Source organism: Lissotriton helveticus, chromosome 5_1 (genome assembly GCF_964261635.1).
Source record: "Lissotriton helveticus chromosome 5_1, aLisHel1.1, whole genome shotgun sequence".
Taxonomy (NCBI): Eukaryota; Metazoa; Chordata; class Amphibia; order Caudata; family Salamandridae; genus Lissotriton; species Lissotriton helveticus.
In genome coordinates, this window is record NC_136065.1 from 1,542,452,297 (window position 1) to 1,542,472,254 (window position 19,958).

Sequence of the window (19,958 nt, forward strand, 5' to 3'; positions counted from 1 at the left end):
AGAGAAAAACAACATCCATTATCTAGTTATCTAAGGACCAATATTCCTCTAGTGAAAGCAGAATAGCTACTGCCCTCTAACTTGCATACATCTGAAATGTAACAACATTTCTCATACCACAAACTATGTAACCCACAACCTGCAAGAACCTAAAAAAGTGAATAACACCTGTTATTACCTAAATTATGCTACCCAATACCTGCATGAATCAGAACGAGTTCAGGGCCATGCATTATACCCAGAGGTCGAAGTGCACACAAAAAAAGAATGGGAACTGTGATGCAGAGTGCAATGGAAGTTGGAGTCAGGGAGCATTGGTCGGGGTCAGAGGCATGTCCACAAACAATGGGGCATATTATCAAGGACGGGCGATACATTATCGCCACTTTTATCGGCAGGAAACTGCAGATAAAGCGGCGATATTGGGCTTGATAATATGCTCTATGAATTACTATTGAAGCCCAAGTTAGATGTGAAGACATCTAACATGGGCTTCGATAGGAATTCGTAGAGCATATTATCAAGCCCATTATCGCCGCTTTATCAGCAGTTTCCTGCCGATAAAAGCGGCGATAATGTATCGCCCGTCCTTCATAATATGCCCCTATGTTCTTTTCCTGATTATGAGTGAAGGTGCTACTTATCGCACCTCATAAATAATGACATCCGAGAGTACTTTATTTATTGTGTGCAATAAATAGCACCTATTATGAGTTTTCGGGGAATAGCATGCTGATTTTGGTGTTTAACACGCCAAAATCCACATGGTACAGTGAGTATCGTACATATTTTCCCTGCTAAATGTCAGCAGGTTTGAACTGCCAAAATACAATATAGGTTAATTTACTTAACATGCCTGATAATTAAGTGATGTGATAAATAACTCGTAATTATGACCATTGCACAAACAGGGGTTTACACATGGATCAGAATACACAGACCCACTCTGTTATTATTTTTTGGGTTTTTCACCTTCAGGTAACTATATAATAAAAATAAATGCAAGCAAGCTAATCTATGTGAAACAAGGACTGGATAATATAATCAGTGCAGATGTCTGTGTGTGTAATAAGAGAATCATTGAACTGAATTGTGGGTGGTGCAGTGGGAAATAGTGACTTGTATATTTTTAGGACTACGAGGCCCCAGCCTGTTTCAGAAAGCTCTGTGAGTATGTACGTCATTGTTTTACACTTACATTACACACAGAATGTTTTTTATTCTTCAAAAACATTTAAGTTTAAGACAAAAAAGTGCTTTCAAAATAGAGATTTTAGTAATAGGCAGACTGTACCTAGTGCAAACATTTTTATAACTGTGCATTGAAAGCACTGAACTCCACAGCACAGCTGGTAACACCCTTACAATTACTCTCAAAAAGAATACATCTTTGTCATCACAAATCTTCAAGCTGCTCCATCAATTAATTAAAGCTAATGCCAGCTTTCATACAGCCTTTACATTTGCAGATTAAGCAATTGCTCACATTACCATTTTTTTCAGGCAACAGGCATCCTGGAGGAGGAGACCCACTCCCTTCCACTTCAGTTGAGGCATCTCAATTGTGTCCTAAAACAGTTGTCTTTTAGCAAAAATAAGGGGACCTGTTTTTGTTAAATTAGAAAAGTTTGGACAGGTCATGCCCCACAGATCCCACACACTTTGACCTATGATTATACCCCAAACTATGTAAATATACTACATGAATGTAACTCAAAAGGTGAAAACAACTCTTATTTCCAAAACTATATAATCCACAACCTGCATGCATCAGAAGCAGTTGAGGACCACATTCTACCCCAAATTTTGCATCCACTATCTGCAGGCATCGTAAACAGTTGAGGACCACTCATTATTACTCAAACCATGTAACCCATAACCTGCATGCATCAAAACCACTTCAGGACCACACATTTGACCGCATACTATTGACTCCACTGCCTGCATACATCAGAAGCACGTGAAGACTACTCATCATTCCCTAAACTATGCAACCCACTACCTGCATGTATCGGAGTAACTCAAATAACACCACTTATTCCCCAACTATAGAAATTGTAACCTACATACATCAGAATACCCTGAAGCCCACATCTTACTCCCCAAACTATGAATCTCACTGACTGCATGTATCTGAAAAGGAGGAAATACCATTCATAGCTAAACTATGTAACTCGCTACCTGAATGCGTCAGCATAATTTGCAGCTCACCCTATTCCACCAACTATGGAACTTGCTGCCTGTATCCATCAGCATTATTTGAAGATCACCCTATTTCACGAACTATGTAACTTGCTACCTTCATACATCTTATACAAAAATAGGGCAACTCAATAATCCCCTTGGGACTGGTATAATCAATCACAAAATATCAATGTCCCTAGAGGAATCATTTAACATCATTTGTTATTTGCAATACTGTCACAACAGTGAACATCAATTGATTAATACAGGGAATTTCTTCATAAACACCCAGTTATATAAATAATTATTTTAATCAAGGTTCTCTATACAAGTCAAAATCTGGCAACAAACATACTACTGGAATTATCTGTTCATTCACCAGTAGTATACAAACACCTTTTGCTTTTTGTGCATATGGAAAACAAAACCCCATATTTTAGAATTAAACAGAACATTTCATCTGATTTTCATTCTCTCTATTAGGCTTACAAATGTAAGCAAAACGGTGTCAATGCATCGACGTTTCGGTCTCTCACTGGTCTAAAAGATCCTTGAGTCAATCTTCAGGACGGTATAGTTGCACACCAAGATCTAATATAATAAAAGACATACACTTAACATCCCTGTATTTACAAGAGGTATCGTCGGCTCCACACTTAAGAAACAATAGTGATCATCACAAAAAAGTGTCAACCCAAACACTTAAAAAACCTGTAAACATGCCAACACGCACTCGTGTGCATAACCTTAATCCTGTGATAACATGCACAGATATGTGGCACTCCTAATCCAAATTCATAGGCAAGCCAACCACCATTTCACTAAAAGTGAATTCGCAATAACTTATAGACCAACTCACTTCCAAAGAAGCAAAGGAGACTTCTTCTCAATTCTTAAATATATAATGAATCTAGCAGGAAACAAAAGAAAAATCCACATGTGATTCTCTTTGTTCAGAGTAAACTCCATGTAAACCTTAAAGGATACAAACAAATGAGAGTGTCCCATGTGATACTCACATTTTTCCTGTACGAGTCAAGCATACAGTCACCTATAAAATAACACGAAACAGAGTGGCATTTACAATTGTGTCCAGCTTCGTGATATAAGCGCAGGTTAAAAACAAATCTAATGCAAGAGCATTAAAGTGATTCGGCGAAGAAACTTACTTAAATTGAGAACCAGCCTCACTTGGTCCCAAACACCGACTCACAAGACCGAGTACGGCGTGAGGTGATCAGCTGAACTAAATCGAAAGAAACGCTTCCCCCTCCCGACTGTAGCGGCCATATTGGGTGAGTGGCCGTGCTTGCATTAAGACCAATTACGGAGGTGCTATTGCACAACTTTATTGACAGAATCACGATCTGCCTTTATGTACATGACAAATTCAAAACAAAGAATTTAGAATTACTATTATATAAATACATTTCAATAGGGGTCATCTATCCGATCTAATTAAATGTTGTGGAATAGTATCCAAACACTTGCCGAGGCCTGACTGCAGTGGCCATATTGAATGAGTGGCCATGCTCGCGTTGAAACCAATTTCGGAAGCACTAAACAACAACTTTAGCAGAATCATGATGCACAAAACTGCCCTTATTTTCATGACAAACTTAGAAACCAAGAATTTAAAAATATATATATAAAAAATATATATGAATACCACTACTGTTGTATAAATATATACATCTCTATTTGGGGTCACCAATATGATTTAATAGAATGTTGCAGAATTGTATCCATCCCTTGCCGATTCCATCGAACAAGTAAGGACACCCAAAGACGCTATCACATAATGCCAAAATAGAATACAGCAGTATGTGCAGGATACGGTGACTCATGTACAGCACATCAGTCAATTGCATTGTCTCTTCAGTATAACATGAAGCTCATATTCTCAACCCACTGAGACAATCAGGAGTGGACCCGTCAGACCCACTGTGTGTAACGTCATGGAAATTATGGGACACTGCAGAGGCAGTACTCACGTATTAAGACATATCCCATAGGTCAATGAACATATCTGCAACCACCTAGTTAGTGCCAAGGTAGATATGTAAAGTAAGAAAGTGCCTATCACAAGTATACTCTAAAGGGTTGCTAATGCCTGCCATTCAATAAAATAATTAAACAACAGGGGGTGGTGATGGACAGAGTTTCTGAATTAAGCAGAATCTCTCACCCAGTCAAGAGATCAGGGCTAGATCCAACACCGTTTTTTAGCTCATTGCACCATCCCAGTTTCAGAACCTGGCTGTATGCAAATTAGTCTGTCCCTGGCCCAGTGCATCATGGGAACAGGGCAGACCAGACTACAATAGCCAATTCTTTCACTGGGAAGGAAACAAGCTTCCGGGGACCGGTTTCTGGCATTACAGCCGTCTTCGGCCCGGCTTGCTTGAATCCTGATGGTGCAATGAGCAAGGGACTCACGTCTGAGTATACCCTTCCACGCTTATGGTGGACAAAATAATTAAACAACAGGGGGTGGTGATGGACAGAGTTTCTGAATTAAGCAGAATCTCTCACCCAGTCAAGAGATCAGGGCTAGATTTCTGGCCGGGCCGAAGACGGCTGTAATGCCAGAAACCGGCCCCCGGAAGCTTGTTTCCTTCCCAGTGAAAGAATTGGCTATTGTATCTGGTCTGCCCTGTTCCCATGATGCACTGGGCCAGGGACAGACTAATTTGCATACAGCCAGGTTCTGAAACTGGGATGGTGCAATGAGCTAAAAAACGGTGTTGGATCTAGCCCTGATCTCTTGACTGGGTGAGAGATTCTGCTTAATTCAGAAACTCTGTCCATCACCACCCCCTGTTGTTTAATTATTTTGTCCACCTTAAGCGTGGAAGGGTATACTCAGACGTGAGTCCCTTGCTCATTGCACCATCAGGATTCAAGCAAGCCGGGCCGAAGACGGCTGTAATGCCAGAAACCGGTCCCCGGAAGCTTGTTTCCTTCCCAGTGAAAGAATTGGCTATTGTAGTCTGGTCTGCCCTGTTCCCATGATGCACTGGGCCAGGGACAGACTAATTTGCATACAGCCAGGTTCTGAAACTGGGATGGTGCAATGAGCTAAAAAACGGTGTTGGATCTAGCCCTGATCTCTTGACTGGGTGAGAGATTCTGCTTAATTCAGAAACTCTGTCCATCACCACCCCCTGTTGTTTAATTGCCATTCAATAAAGGCATTCAATCCTTTTTCAACAGTTTTGCAAGACCAAATCCATTTGTTTTCCTTAAGTGTGAGCAGCCGATCAACATTCTGTCGCCTTTTTGAACTCTTTATAGTTTCAAGCACAAACCATTTCATATCTGACGCTGTGTATTCCTTCAGATAATGTTCAACAAGGGGTGCAGTAGTAACATTGCAGCGTATTCGTGACTGATATTGCATAATACGTTTTTAACCTCTTGTGTGGTTTTATCAATATATGTCAGACAACACGCACATTGTATACAAGAAACAACATACTTAGTCAAGCAACTGGAATGATGATGCAATTTCCATTCTTTACCATTCAATGTGTACGTTTTTGTTACACTGGTAGTTGCACAAGCTGAACAATTCCCACACGGGTAATGTCCTGTCACTGGCATTAGAACCCACATATTTTGTATGATGGTAGGAGTTTGTTCACTGACCAAGTGGTCTCTTACATTTCTAGCCCTCTTAAAAGCAAAACGTGGTTGTTCTAAGTGAGGTTCAACTTTCTTGATGAGGTGCCAATTTCTTTTGATTATCTTTTTGATACTATTAGACTCAGTACCAAATGTAGTATCGCAAGTGATTGGCTGCATTTGGTTATCTTTCTGCATTGCCTGCTGCTGCTCATCTTTGTGCAACAATGCCTGCCGGTCATAGTACCATGCCCGTTTAATAGAATGTTTCACGAGTCTATATGGGTAGCTTCTCATGACCAATTTAGACTGTAAGATTCTGGCGTCTTTAAAATAGTCTTCCCTTTTGGTGCAGTTGCGTTTAATACGCAGAAACTGCCCAAAAGGGAGATTATCCCTCAGGTTACGAGGATGGTGGCTGTTGTATTTCAGCAACGTATTCCTTGATGAAGATTTCGTGTGGAAGCTCATAGATAACACACCTCCATCATTCCAGATCTTAAGATCCAGGAAACTGATTGAATATTGATTACTTTCAATCGTAAACTGTAAGTTATGATCTTATTGATTCAGCCATAGATGGAAACTCTGTAACTCTTCCTGCGAACCCTCCCAAATTAAACAGACATCATCGATGTATCATAGGAATTTCTTTATATGGGAGCTAAAGGGTTTGTTGTTATAAATCACCCTTTCTTCAAAGGAGGCAACAAAGAGGTTGGCTATATCCGATACAAGAATAGCGCCCATGGCCACACCTTTCACTTGGCCATAGAACTCCGTATTGAACAAGAAGTAGTTTTGTTCAAGGGCAATCCTGGCACATTCAACGATAAAATAAGTAGGAATCTGATGTGGACGTGTCCGGTCTTCCAAGGATTCACTGATGACTTTGAGAGCTTCCACCTGGGGTATGCTTGTATATAAGCTCTCTATGTCCATTGTGACCAGAATATTATTTAATAAGTCACATTGATATTTTTTGACCTTCATGCGTCAGCATAATTGAAGACCATCCTATTCCACTAACTATGTAACTTGCTACCTGCATGCGTCAGCATAACTGGAAGCTTGTTCTATTCCACAAACTATGTACCTCCCTATCTACATGCGTCAGCATAATTGAAGATCATCCTATTGCACAGACTATATAACTCCCTACCTTCATGTGTCAGCATAATTGGAATATCAGCCTATTCCACAAACTATGAAACTACCTACCTTCATGCACCAGCATAGTTTGAAGAGCATCCCATTCCACAACCTATACAACTCACTGCCTGCATGTGTTCTGTAGAATTTGAAGGTCGCTCTAATCTATTAAATATGGGACTTGCTACCTGAATGAGTCAGCATAGCTGGAAGATCATCCTATTCCACAAAGTATGTAAGTCATTACCATCATGCATCAGCATTATTGTAACCTCATCCTATTTTACAAGCTATGTAACGCAATACCTTCTTGAGTCAGCATAATTCGATCATCCTATTCCACAAACTATGTAATTTGCTACCTCTATGCATCAGCAAAATTTGAAAATCACCCTATTCCACAAACTACAGAACTCTCTAACTTCATACTTTATCCTAATTGGAAGATCATCCTATTCCGCATGCTATGTAACTTGCTACCCTCATGCATCAGCATAACTGGTAGATGATTCCATTCCACAAACTATGCAACTTGCAACCTGCATGTTTCAGCATAATTTGAAGACCACCCTATTCCACCAAATATGGAACGTGCTAACTGCGTGTATCACCATAATTTGGAGATCACCCTATTCCACAAAATAGAGAAAAGGCTACCTGCATGTGTCAGCACAATTTGAAGATCACGCTATTCCACCAAATATGGAACTTGCTACCTTCGTGCTTCAGCATAATTTTAAGACCACCCTATTTCACCAAATATGGAACAAGCATGTATCAGCATAATTAAAAAACTACCCCATGTGCCACAAATTATGTAACTAATCACCCTATTCCACAAGCTATACAAGTCACTACCTGCAGTGGTCCGCATAATTTGGAGATCACCTTATTCCAGCAAATATGGAACTTTCTGCCTGCATGCATCAGCATATTTGGAAGAGCAATCTATTCCACAAACTATGGAACTCACCACCCTTTTCCACCAAATATTGAACTTGCTACCTCCATGCGTCAGCACAATTTGAAGATCACCCTATTCTACCTATTACCTCGCCTATCACCCTTCCTACCCCCATGCATCAGAATAACTGGCAAATCACCCAATTCCACAATGTAGGGACATCCTTACCAGCATTTGTCAGCACAATTTTAAGATCACACGATTCAACCACATATGGAACTTGCTACCTGCGTGCATCAGCATAATTTGGAGATCACCCTATTCCACAACATAGAGAAACGGCTACCTGCATGTGTCAGCACATATTGAAGATCACTCTATTCCACCAAATATGGAACTTGCTACCTTTGTGCATCAGCATAATTTGGAGATCAACATATTCCACAAAATAGGGAAAACGCTACCAGCATGCATCTTGAAAATATCTGAAGAACTGAAAACCATCTCTTACTCCATATGACTTATGGTGGAGGATTCTGACTGCTTCCAGCATTTGTCCAGGGCTGAACTGCCCATTCTGCCACTTTGGCATTTCCCCTGTGGGCTGCAGACTAGGGGGTTGCTTTCAGAGCAGGATGGGTAGCAGTGATCCCACAGTGCCTCCATTGTCCCACTCTAATCATCAATGTTTGCAATATAGGGCTGGTTTGAAAATGTGGCCGATGGTGAACTAGGTTTGCGGCGTTGAACCAGTGACCTCTCCATGTTAACCATAATCGTTTCAGATGTATAAACGGATGCACACTTTTTTCATCTTACATACACCTTTGACATGCTAGCATTTTAGGTGCAGCAAGTAGTTTGGTGTGACACAATTAGCCTCTTAAAATACACCCAGCTTTTCCCACATTGGATTACTGCAACGATGCACCTCTCCATCCACAGAGCAAGGAGCAACCTCTGCTAAGTCACCTCACATCTTTACACACTAAATGCTGCTCATACCATATAGCAAAGCTGTATCAGTGCATCTCTCCATCCACAGAGCAAGGCGTAACCTCTGATCAATCACCTCACATCTTTACACACTATATGCAGCTATTACCATAAAGCATAGCTTCAACTGTGCATCTCTCCATTCACAGAGCAAGGAGCAACCTCTGCTCAATCACCTCACATGTTTACACACTAAATGCTGCTCTCACCATATAGCATAGCTTCAACTCTGAATCTCTGCATCCACAGAGCTAGGTGCAACCTCTGCTCAATCACCTCAAATCTTTACACACTGAGGGCCAGATGTATCAAGCGTTTTCCCATTCACAAACGGGCCGATTCGCAGAATCGGGATGTTTGCGAACGGGAAAAAAGCAATTGCAAAATAGGGAATCACATTTTTTGTGATTACCTATTTTGCGAATGCATTTAGAGAATTGCAATTTGTGATTCTCTAAATGCAATGCAGGAAGCGCTTTTTAAATTGCGATCCTGCGCTAAGGAATCGCAATTTACCACCAACTTCAAGTTGGTGGTAAATTGCAAATCCTTGGAAAAATGCACAATTTTGCAAGTGGCGCACAATTTTGCATGTGGCGTACATACATGCCCTTAGGGCATGTATGTGCGCCACATGTGCACACATGCATATTTCAGGGGTGCAACAGGGTGTCCTTTTGGCACCCTTGCACCCTTGAAATTGTATGCGCAATTTGTGAGTACCTATTGGGTACTCGCAAATTGTGAAAGCAATTCTCATTCATTCCTATGGGCCTCTAGGCACATATCTCTCAACAAGAAGGGGGGACGGGGGGGACTTTTTAAAGAGGTCCATGGTCCATGCCCACCGAATCATGCTCAAAGAAGTAGGGAGCTGTTCCTCTATGGATGGGGCCATCCACCAAACGGAATTAGTGGTGGGTGGTTGGAGGTGAAGGGGAGGAATAGGAGGAGTGCTGAAAATGAGGGATGGGGGGATCCCGCTTTTGCGGAACTAGGGTCCTCACACACCCAGCAAGCTAGGTGTCATGCTTTATCATTTGGACCTGCTCCTCGTTGGACCGGCGCTGCAATGTCCAACGGGCACCCATGAAGGGGCTCTTTATCGGAGATCTTTTGTTCCTTAGCCGTATGATGAAGTGGGGGTGTGTGGCCCGTGGTAGTGTAGATGGTTAAGTGGTGCAGTGAGTGCGTGGATGGTTAAAAAAGGTTAGATAGTCCAAGTAGATATATTTATTCTGGCTGGTAATCCACCTTAGTAAAAACAAAACAGAGTGGCAGGTCCCTCGGGGTGGGATAGTCAGTTGCTAGACTGCTCTACTCTCTGGGTCAACATGTTTCTCGCCCTTATGGTTAACTATATACCGTGGCAATTCTTCAGGACCGTGTGGTGTATAAAAACTGTGAAAGTGAAATCTAAAATCTACACGAGATGGTGCTTCTAATGAAGTTCTACCAATCAGTTGTCACCGCATGTCGCAGAATCATGCAGTCATTCTAAATATACCTCCCAAATTGGTGAGGGGTGCCTCAACAGGGGTGGACAGGTCTTGCCGGCGCCGCAATAGTCGGTGCCTTGGGCATCCCGTAGCTCCAAATGATACGACCTACCCACGCTGTCTGCTCTGCCCCTGGGCCGCTGGTCCTCTAGGCACATAGGAATGAATATGAAGACATTCCTTAACAGTGAATCGGAATTTGCGACTCGCTATTAAGGAATATGTAGGAATCGCTAAATATTTGCAGACACCTACCTACATTGCATTTTGCGAGTCTATAATAGAGAAATGGTAAAATTCACCATCATAGACTCACAAAATTTAATCTTGATACATCTGACACTGTATGCTGTTCTTACCATATAGCATAGCTGCAACAGTGCCTCTCCCGTTCCACACAGCAAGGCACAGCCTCTGCTCAATCATCTCACATCTTTACACACTACATGCTATTCCTACCATATAGCATAACTGCAAAGATGCCCTCTCCATCCACACAGCTAGGTGAAACCTCTGCTCAATCACCTCACATCTTTACACAGTAAATGCTGTTCTTACCATACAGCATAGCTGCAACGGTGCCTCTTCCCACCCACACAGCAAGGAGAAACCTCAGCTCAGTCCCCTCACATCTCCATATACTATATGCTATACTTACCATTTAGCATATCTGCAATGGTGCATCTCTCCATCCACAAAGCTAGGCGCCACCTCTGCTCAATCATCTCACATCTTTCGACTCCATCACACGCCATCTCTGAATGAATGCAAAGAGTACCTGTGTTTCGCTCAAACACTATTCTCGTCCTCACCTATAGCTGCATCCATGGATCTCTCCTTCCATGCAGCTACTGTGTCATCCTACCTCTGTGGATACAGTCATGCTGGAGTTAACAAATTTGCCATGGCGCACATGAAAAACAGTAAACTGTTCCCATACAGGACACAATTAGCCAGTGTACCCCTTCCACACACCATAATTCCAGCTTCGAAATCCACTGGACAATGTAATAGCGCTGGGAATCTTTTACGGGTGCCATAGGTGCGCTATATGCCATTTCAGATGTCAGTCCATTTGCACAGCAGTATCTCACCATGCTTTTTTTCAGAGAAGCTTCCATTGAAAACACCTTATTCAACTATCCCGCTGACCCCATCATACCTACTGCTTTGGGTAAGTGGGTTCAGGCTAAGATTTTCAGCACTAAAATGAAATACAAATTGGTCACGAATAGTGAAGGAACTAAGTGACATATTAGAAACACAGATCCCTCTAGTCTCCAAATATATCATCCTGGGCATCCCTACAGATGTTGTTATCCCCAGATATAAACTCCTACTGTGTAACCTGGGACTCATAGTTGCAAAAAGAGAAATTGCCAAGCACTTGGAAGGGGAAGACCTGCCCACTATGGTGGAATGGCGTGCCAGCATGGACTTGTATATGGGGGGCCGAGAAAACCACATACACAAACAGAGGGTGTCCCAAAAAGTTAAGAAAATCTGGCAGCTGTGGCTAACATACTATAATCTAGAGATGCAGGGGGTTGAGATCGATACTGTACACCCCAAAACACAAGAACCATAAATGGTTGATGGACTACATCATCTAAGATTGTGAAACCAGAGTGACAATGACACTTTATTTGTGTGATTAATAAAAATCAATACAAAAAATTGATAAGTATAAAAGAAATAGTTAAAATAGAGTGATATATATATATGCAATTCTTAAAAACCACCATTTGGTGTTTCTGTTTTATAAAAATGCAATTAATATTAGTCCTTTAGATGCGCCAAAGCAAACTCTCAGTGGGGGCCGGACTACGTGGATCCCTTGTCCAGATAGATCTAACGTGGTACCAAAGTGCAACCAGGGTGGGCCATACCTAATGTAGAGAGAGGAAGGGGGGAAGAGTACTGGAGGAGGAACCCTCAATGTGCAATTTCTGTATCCCTGAAAGTATCAATTGATTGTAATAATGTCAAACTTGATGTGTATAAGACTCACCTGCTGATATTTTGGCTGATGTTTAAAAATAAAAACAGTTTTTAAAAAGAAATACAAATGTAAATAAATGGCAGGCCTTGCCTGTGTGCTGAGTCAGCCCTCTGTCTGACCCATTGCAATCCATTAGAAATTAAGCTTGGGCGGAGTTCGCGTAGTTACGCGGAACTCCACAAAGTGCAAAAAAAACTCTGCTGCCGCTATGCAGGGCTCCACAAGTGGCAAAGTGCGTTAGATGAATGCTCTTTGCGATGATTTTCAGTGCCAAATGCTTGTCCGCAGTGTGCAATCATCACGAACGGCACCATGCACAGTGCAAGTGGGCGCTGCTTCCTTTCTGCCGCTCGAGTAGATTTTTACTCGAGAGGCAGTTTTCTCAACGCGAACGGAGCATACGCGAGCACTCACAATGAGAAATCTGACCATCCACATTGAGAAATCTCGCTGGGAGGTTGATTTTCCACTCTCGCAATCGCCAACTTGATGTTGACGATCGCGAATGAGGAAAAATATCGTCGGGAGGTGGATTTTCCTCGCTCGTGCTCACCAACTTGACGTTGGCGAACGTGAGCTAGGAAAAAACTCTGCGAGCTCCGCGTAATGTGGACTGCAGAACACGCCACAAACTCCGCAAGCAGAGTTCACCACCCAGACTTCTTAGAAACACCAACTCTTTGCAGGCACCTCTATCCGAGCACTGGGGAATGCTACAATAAATCAAGGATCGACAGCAGTGCCCACACCTGTGGCTGTGCTTTGTGTGAAGTTGCCAGGGGGTGCCTGGGACGACCCCTTTAGTGTGCGCCATAGCATGTGTCAAGGTGGTTATGTTATGTTATGTTATGTTATAATTTTATTTCTATAGCGCATGGCTACTCAGTAAGAGTGTCCCGGCGCTTTATTTAGGCAGCTCAGTAAAAAGAACATAACACCATAAAAAAGCAGACACAAACAGGGAAAAGAAAAGACGTCTTACAGAGTAAAAAGCCAGGTCTTTAGGCCCTTCCTGAACAGGAGCAAATTAGATGTACACCGCAAGGCCAGAGGCAAGGTGTTCCACAGCTGAGGGGCCCTCAAACTAAAGGAGCGCCCCCCGGTACGGGCCTTCCTTACTCGGGGGACCACGGCCAAAAACAATGATTCCGACCGCAGAGATCGAACCGGGCGATAAAAGACAAGCCTGTGCTGTAAATACTTTGCTCCAGAACCAAAGAGAGCTTTATGAGCCAGGGTCAATGCTTTAAACATAATCCGCTTCCGGATGGGCAGCCAATGAAGCGACTGCACCAAACCGGACGCTCTAACTCGCCTATGGAGGCCGAAGATGGTGCGAGCCGCAGAGTTCTGCACAACCTGCAGCCGCTGAACAAGATAGTCCGGAAGACCCAAATAGAGGACGTTGGCATAGTCCAATCTGGAGCCAATTAAGGCTTGCACAGTGATCTTTCTATGCTCTTCTGTGAGCAAAGACAGGAACTTCCGGAGCATCTTAAGAATGCCAAAGCAGGTGCCCGTCAAACCAAGAGTATGTGATCTCAGCGTCAGATTGTTATCAATCTTAACTCCCAGATTTTTTGCCACCTGGGATGCCTGAGCAGGGGGGCACATATCCATTGGCCACCAGGCCAGCCAGTCAGGGTCTAAGGAGCAACCGAAGAACAGCACCTCCGATTTGTTAGAGTACCGCTGTACCACCCGAACCCCTGTCTTGAGTCGAATAGGGAGACACTATCTCAGTTCCACTATCTGCAGTTTTGCATTTTACTGCAAAACCAGAATGCGTGCGGAACTTCCTGGATTGGGGCCCTTGAGTGAGCACGTGGCCTCAGATCTGACGTTCCTGCAGGGCCCTGCCTGCCAGCCGTGCTCCGATGACACTCGCCAGCACTTCACAGAATCGCTTCTCTCGCCCGCAGGTTTGGACTAGAGAGCCAGTCTGTGCTTCACCGAGTCTTTGCGCCTAGTTCTGTCCCTGCAGTCTTTCAGTCCGTGTCTGTCGGTTGTCTTTCTGCTTATGCTTTGGTCATTCCATCTGAATGATTATTGTTATTCTGTTCTTTAGTGTTTCTGTCTGTCCTCCTCTTCGTTGAGCATTCTATCTGTTTGTCTGTCTTTAGTCACTCTGTCTGTAGCTCCTTTCACACAATCTTTGAGCGTTATATCTGTCCTTCTGTGCCTCAGTCATGTTATCTTCCACCTTGTCTGTCCATCCGCCCATTCTTTAACCATTCTATATGTTTGTTCGTTCATTCAGTCATTCCATATGTACGTCTGTCGAGCCTCCTCTTCTTTGGTCATGTTATATATCCACATTTAGTTCCGCATGTGCTCACTCAGTGCCTAGACATGCGTCTACACAGCTGTCAATGTCAAACACCTGCCTGGCCTTTAATTCTCCATGAATACTTCTTTCCAACCACCCCTCGTTTCCATTTGTCCGTAGCTTCTGCCACACTGCTGGCAGCTCTCTCCCTCCTTACCTGCCCCCTAATAAAAAGTTACCATGTAGTCTTCACGGATCCATCCACCACATTTATCAAACACAGAATCCACGCACCACCCTACCCCACATCAATTCTCCCCTCCGCCTACACAGGACATACCTCCACCCCTCAAATTGTGGTTTATCCTCCCACCATCAACCGTGTCCCTTCCTCCTGTCCATTCGAGTCACTCCTGCGTGTGTCCAGATAGCCAACATTCCTGTTTTCTCCGACCACTCGAGGCATCTCTCCCTCCATTTATCCGCCCTTGCTTTCTTGCGCAGTACTGTATCCCCCCCTTCCCTGCTGCCCACTCTCACGCCTTTCGACCATCTGCACTCCTCCCTCGCGCTATCCGTTCACGAGCGCCCACTCCCACCCTTCACCTTGGCACAACACTCCATTCTCACAGCAGCCCTCCCACAACTAACCTGGACACGCACCTCCATAGTTTAACCAGCCCTCGCATCTTCTCTGTGCCTGCTGCACGTGCACGCCACCCAGCACGCACTTCGGTACCACGCGCCATTATGCTAGATTAAGAAATCTCCTCCCTTGCTTCCCCCCCCCACATACATACACCTCTCACTACGGAGTAACAAGGGAGAGTGAGCACAGTGCGCAGCTCTTAACGCCATCTCCGCCTTTACCACGGTTACTTCCGAGCGCACTTTCGTGTACAATCATTAATGAACACTAACATATGCATTCAAAGGAATGAGCTGTCACCGGACTTGTTTTACCAGTTGACCTTTTTCAAGCAGCGGTGGTTCGCTTCTGACGGCTTGCGGTGGCATGAGAGAAAATCAATAGACGACTGAATACGAGCATTCACTCATCTGTATACTCGCCAAGGCATTCCCCAGGCCATAATCTTACATATTGGCCTGAGTGTGTATTTCAACACCTGCACCCGGCGGCACACTCAACAACAAGAACTAAACGTTGCGCACTCGGTAGCAGATTAAACAAGGTGCACATTCACAGACATATTCAACCAGATTATACATTCACCATACTAAGAGCTCGAACAAGCATTCCCCCAAGTGCACATACGCCACAATATGATTCATGTGTGTGCCCACTCCGCAATGCAAACTCGCTAACAAATTCAAGAGTGCGGGTCACTAATACAATCACTGGCACGGCCAATCATCAACAATTTCAGCATAGTGGCTGCTTACTAGCACAAGCATCAGAGAGCACACTTACCAATACATTCACCAGAGTGCCGGTCAATAATGCAATCACTGGAACGGCCAATCATCAACAATTTCAGCATAGTGGCTGCTTACTAGCACAAGCATCAGAGTGCACACTTACCAATACATTCACCAGAGTGCTGCTGTGCCTGTCACTAATACAATCACTGGAACGGCCAATCATCAACAATTTCAGCATAGGGAATGCTTACTAGCCACAGCATCAGAGTGCACACTTACCAATACATTCACCAGAGTGCTGCTGTGTCTGTCACTAATACAATCACTGGAACGGCCAATCATCAACAATGTCAGCATAGTGGCTGCTTACTAGCACAAGCATCAGAGTGCACACTTACCAATACATTCACCAGAGTGCCGGGCACTAATACAAACACTGGAACGGCCAATCATCAACAATTTCAGCATAGGGAATGCTTACTAGCACAAGCATCAGAGTGCACACTTACCAATACATTCACCAGAGTGCCGGGCACTAATACAAACACTGGAACGGCCAATCATCAACAATTTCAGCATAGTGGCTGCTTACTAGCACAAGCATCAGAGTGCACACTTACCAATACATTCACCAGAGTGCCGGGCACTAATACAAACACTGGAACGGCCAATCATCAACAATTTCAGCATAGTGGCTGCTTACTAGCACAAGCATCAGAGTGCACACTTACCAATACATTCACCAGAGTGCTGCTGTGCCTGTCACTAATACAATCACTGGAACGGCCAATCATCAACAATTTCAGAATAGTGGCTGCTTACTAGCACAAGCATCAGAGTGCACACTTACCAATACATTCACCAGAGTGCTGCTGTGCCTGTCACTAATACAATCACTGGAACGGCCAATCATCAACAATTTCAGAATAGTGGCTGCTTACTAGCACAAGCATCAGAGTGCACACTTACCAATACATTCACCAGAGTGCCGGGCACTAATACAAACACTGGAACGGCCAATCATCAACAATTTCAGCATAGGGAATGCTTACTAGCACAAGCATCAGAGTGCACACTTACCAATACATTCACCAGAGTGCCGGGCACTAATACAATCACTGGAACGGCCAATCATCAACAATTTCAGCATAGGGAATGCTTACTAGCACAAGCATCAGAGTGCACACTTACCAATACATTCACAAGAGTGCCGGTCACTAATACAATCACTGGCACGGCCAATCATCAACAATTTCAGTATAGTGAATGCACAATTACCAACATATTCACCAGAGTTCTGCTGTGCCGGTTACTGATACAGTCACTGGAATGGGCAGTCATCAACTATTTCAGCATAGTGAATACTTCCCACCGAAACCATCAGAGTGCTCAGTTTCCAAAGTTTTCCTCCCAGTACACGCTTACAACACACTCACTAGACTGCAGTCACTCGAGTGGGCAATCATCAATAATTTCAGCATAGTGACGACGTACCAGCACATCCACCAGAGTGCACAATTATCAACATTGTCATCTTTCACACTTGCAACACATTCACCAGAGTGCACACCTCCGGCATATTCTCTCGGGTAGACTAGCTTCAACAAATGTACCAGCGTGCATGCCCACCAGCACACTCCCCTAAGTGCTCAGTTGCCAGTGTCCACACTCAGAAACACATTCAAAATTGCACTTACCAAACTATACACCCGCTGCTACACACTCGTCAATTCGTGTAAAGCGTTCTGATACCCGATGTCTCGGGTCCAATTCGCGCTATATAAAACTCTAAATAATAGTCACCATTCACCAGGGTGCCCACTTAGCACTACATTATGCAACACTGTGCCAGTAAAGTTAGGTAACAAGAATACCTGTTCTCAACAGTGCTAGAGTACAGAAACATTGAGGCGTCGTGGCGGAAAGCAAAATGACGGGGCCCCTGTAGAATGTGCTGAGGGCCCCCTGGGTCGAGCATACACCACAGATATTCATTGGCCTTGGGCTGGGTGGGCCCTTGAAGGCTCGGGACCTCGCGGCTTCTCGGGGGCTGAGTTACGGCCCTGCTGCGGTACCTCTTTGCCTACAGTAACACATTAGCCGACACACTCACAAGAATGCAGACTCGGCAACGTATTCGCAAGGGACGCACACTCTGCCAGACGCATTCACCACGACTTCAACTCACCGACATGTTCACCGCTGCGCTCTCATGGCTCACATTTCAGTGCCCGCTCTGCAGCGGGCGCGCGCACCCACCTGCACAGATGCAAGCAGCTTCATTCATTCAAGCACCTGCCTCTCACCGCCCTCCGTTTCAAGCCGCACTGTTTAATGACGACGCGCGAGAGTAAAAACATAGCCATTGAGCGAACGTTGTATTGCGAAACAATATATGTCATGTCACAATATATCGAGAAAGCCCGCTTCGCGCAGTAGAGCGCGAAACAACGGAACCAGGGCACCTCTCTTGAAATCCCGACTTCCCTGCGATGACATTGTGTGATCCAGGGCAGATAACATCTCTTCCCTGTGCCACGGATCGGCCTCACCCGAGAGCTAAACACATATAGGCATTTACGTTTAGCTGACACTATGCATTTCATTTGCAACTGGTTTATAAGTCAGAGGAGACACTCGGAGGCAGGCGACAGTTTTAAACCTGATTGGTTTGTGTTTCGTCTTTTTGTCCACTTATCGCCCACCAGGACTGAACGTGAATTAATCTCAACAAGAAAACAGGAAGAAGAGAGTACCTCGTCTGTGGGAGGAGGGGATTAAAACAAAAACACTGCCCATAGGGGCAGGTGTTCTCTCGAGGCGCGGGGGGGGGGGGGGGGGGGGGGGGGGCACACAAGCGCTGTCCATCTACGCTTGGGGAAACCAGCTCCAGCCCTATACGTCTCTCTTCCAGAGGGACAGTCCCGGTTTCTGAGACCTAGAACTGACCAATTTCCGTATACTTTGCTCTTTAAATCAATGTTGCACAGTGCATTTAAGAGGTCATTTTACTGCGTCTATTTTTCCAACTCAAAATGTGCCTATTTTGCATCTCTTTTCCGGAGTGGCACTGAACAGCCTTAGCAACAGCTGGGGGCGCGCGCAGAACCGTGGACAGTACTCACCCAGGGGCGCAGCGATCGACCCGGCTCTGTCCAGGCACCCTAGTAAATTCTGTCCTGGTCTTCTCCGAAAGACAGGTCCCCTTCGCCTCTGACCCTTACCAGGGGATTCCCCGGAATCTGTGGCACGTAAATAATCTTGACCAAGAGGGGCAGCTGTAGAGTCACAGGGGCAGGAGCACCAGAGACAGGGAGGTGCAGATACAGAGAGAGGGGGTGAGAGACAGAGAGAGCGCGAGGGACTGTCTCCCAGCACAGGCAGCAGTGCACAGTGTCACACTAGCTCCTCCCCAGGTGGTGGAAGCTCTGCCAGGCATCTGCCAATCCGGCAGCGCAGGCAGCATAAACCCCTCCCACCCCTGTCTTGGGCAAGAGATGGGAGGGGCATGCAGACAAGGTAGTGTGCCTTATATTATGGAGCCCGTGTATGTATAGCCCATTCACGGAGGAGCGTGCTTGTCCCTTCGAAGAAAAACATCTGTGTGATCAATGCAATACTAAAGGGTCTTCGTTTTAGCGAACTCGGAATGATGAAATGCTGCACCGTTCCTGTCAGGGTTCAGATCCGCGTCTAGCGGTTTACACTAAGGTGACCAACTGACATGGGGGCAAATTCAGGACAGTGAGTGTAAACATTCAGGACAGAGGGTCAAAATTCAGGACAAAAATTCAGGACAGGAGGTCAAAATTCAGGACAAAAGGAGTATATAAGTAAGTAAATAGACAACCACTTAAGTACAAGTGAAAATAAGTTTATATTAGGTTTAGACAATTGTGCACTTCATGGTTTGTCAGTATGCGTGCAGCTGTAAGCAAATGT

General features: G+C 44.5%; 1 protein-coding gene across 2 annotated transcripts in view; it reads right to left on the minus strand.

Moving 5' to 3' along the window:
* CDK18 (cyclin dependent kinase 18) overlaps positions 1–19,419 on the minus strand; it is a 613,826-nt gene extending 594,407 nt beyond the window's left edge. Inside the window, exons 1-2 of one of the 2 annotated variants that reach the window (XM_078644609.1) lie at positions 19,142–19,416; positions 3,204–3,235 (exon numbers count right to left, since the gene is read on the minus strand). The gene's annotated coding sequence lies outside the window, so the exon portion shown is untranslated. Of the gene's footprint in view, positions 1–3,203; positions 3,236–19,141 lie in introns of both variants that reach the window. The other variant, XM_078644608.1, reaches the window with a different exon arrangement.
* Between the last annotated feature and the right edge of the window lie 539 nt (positions 19,420–19,958).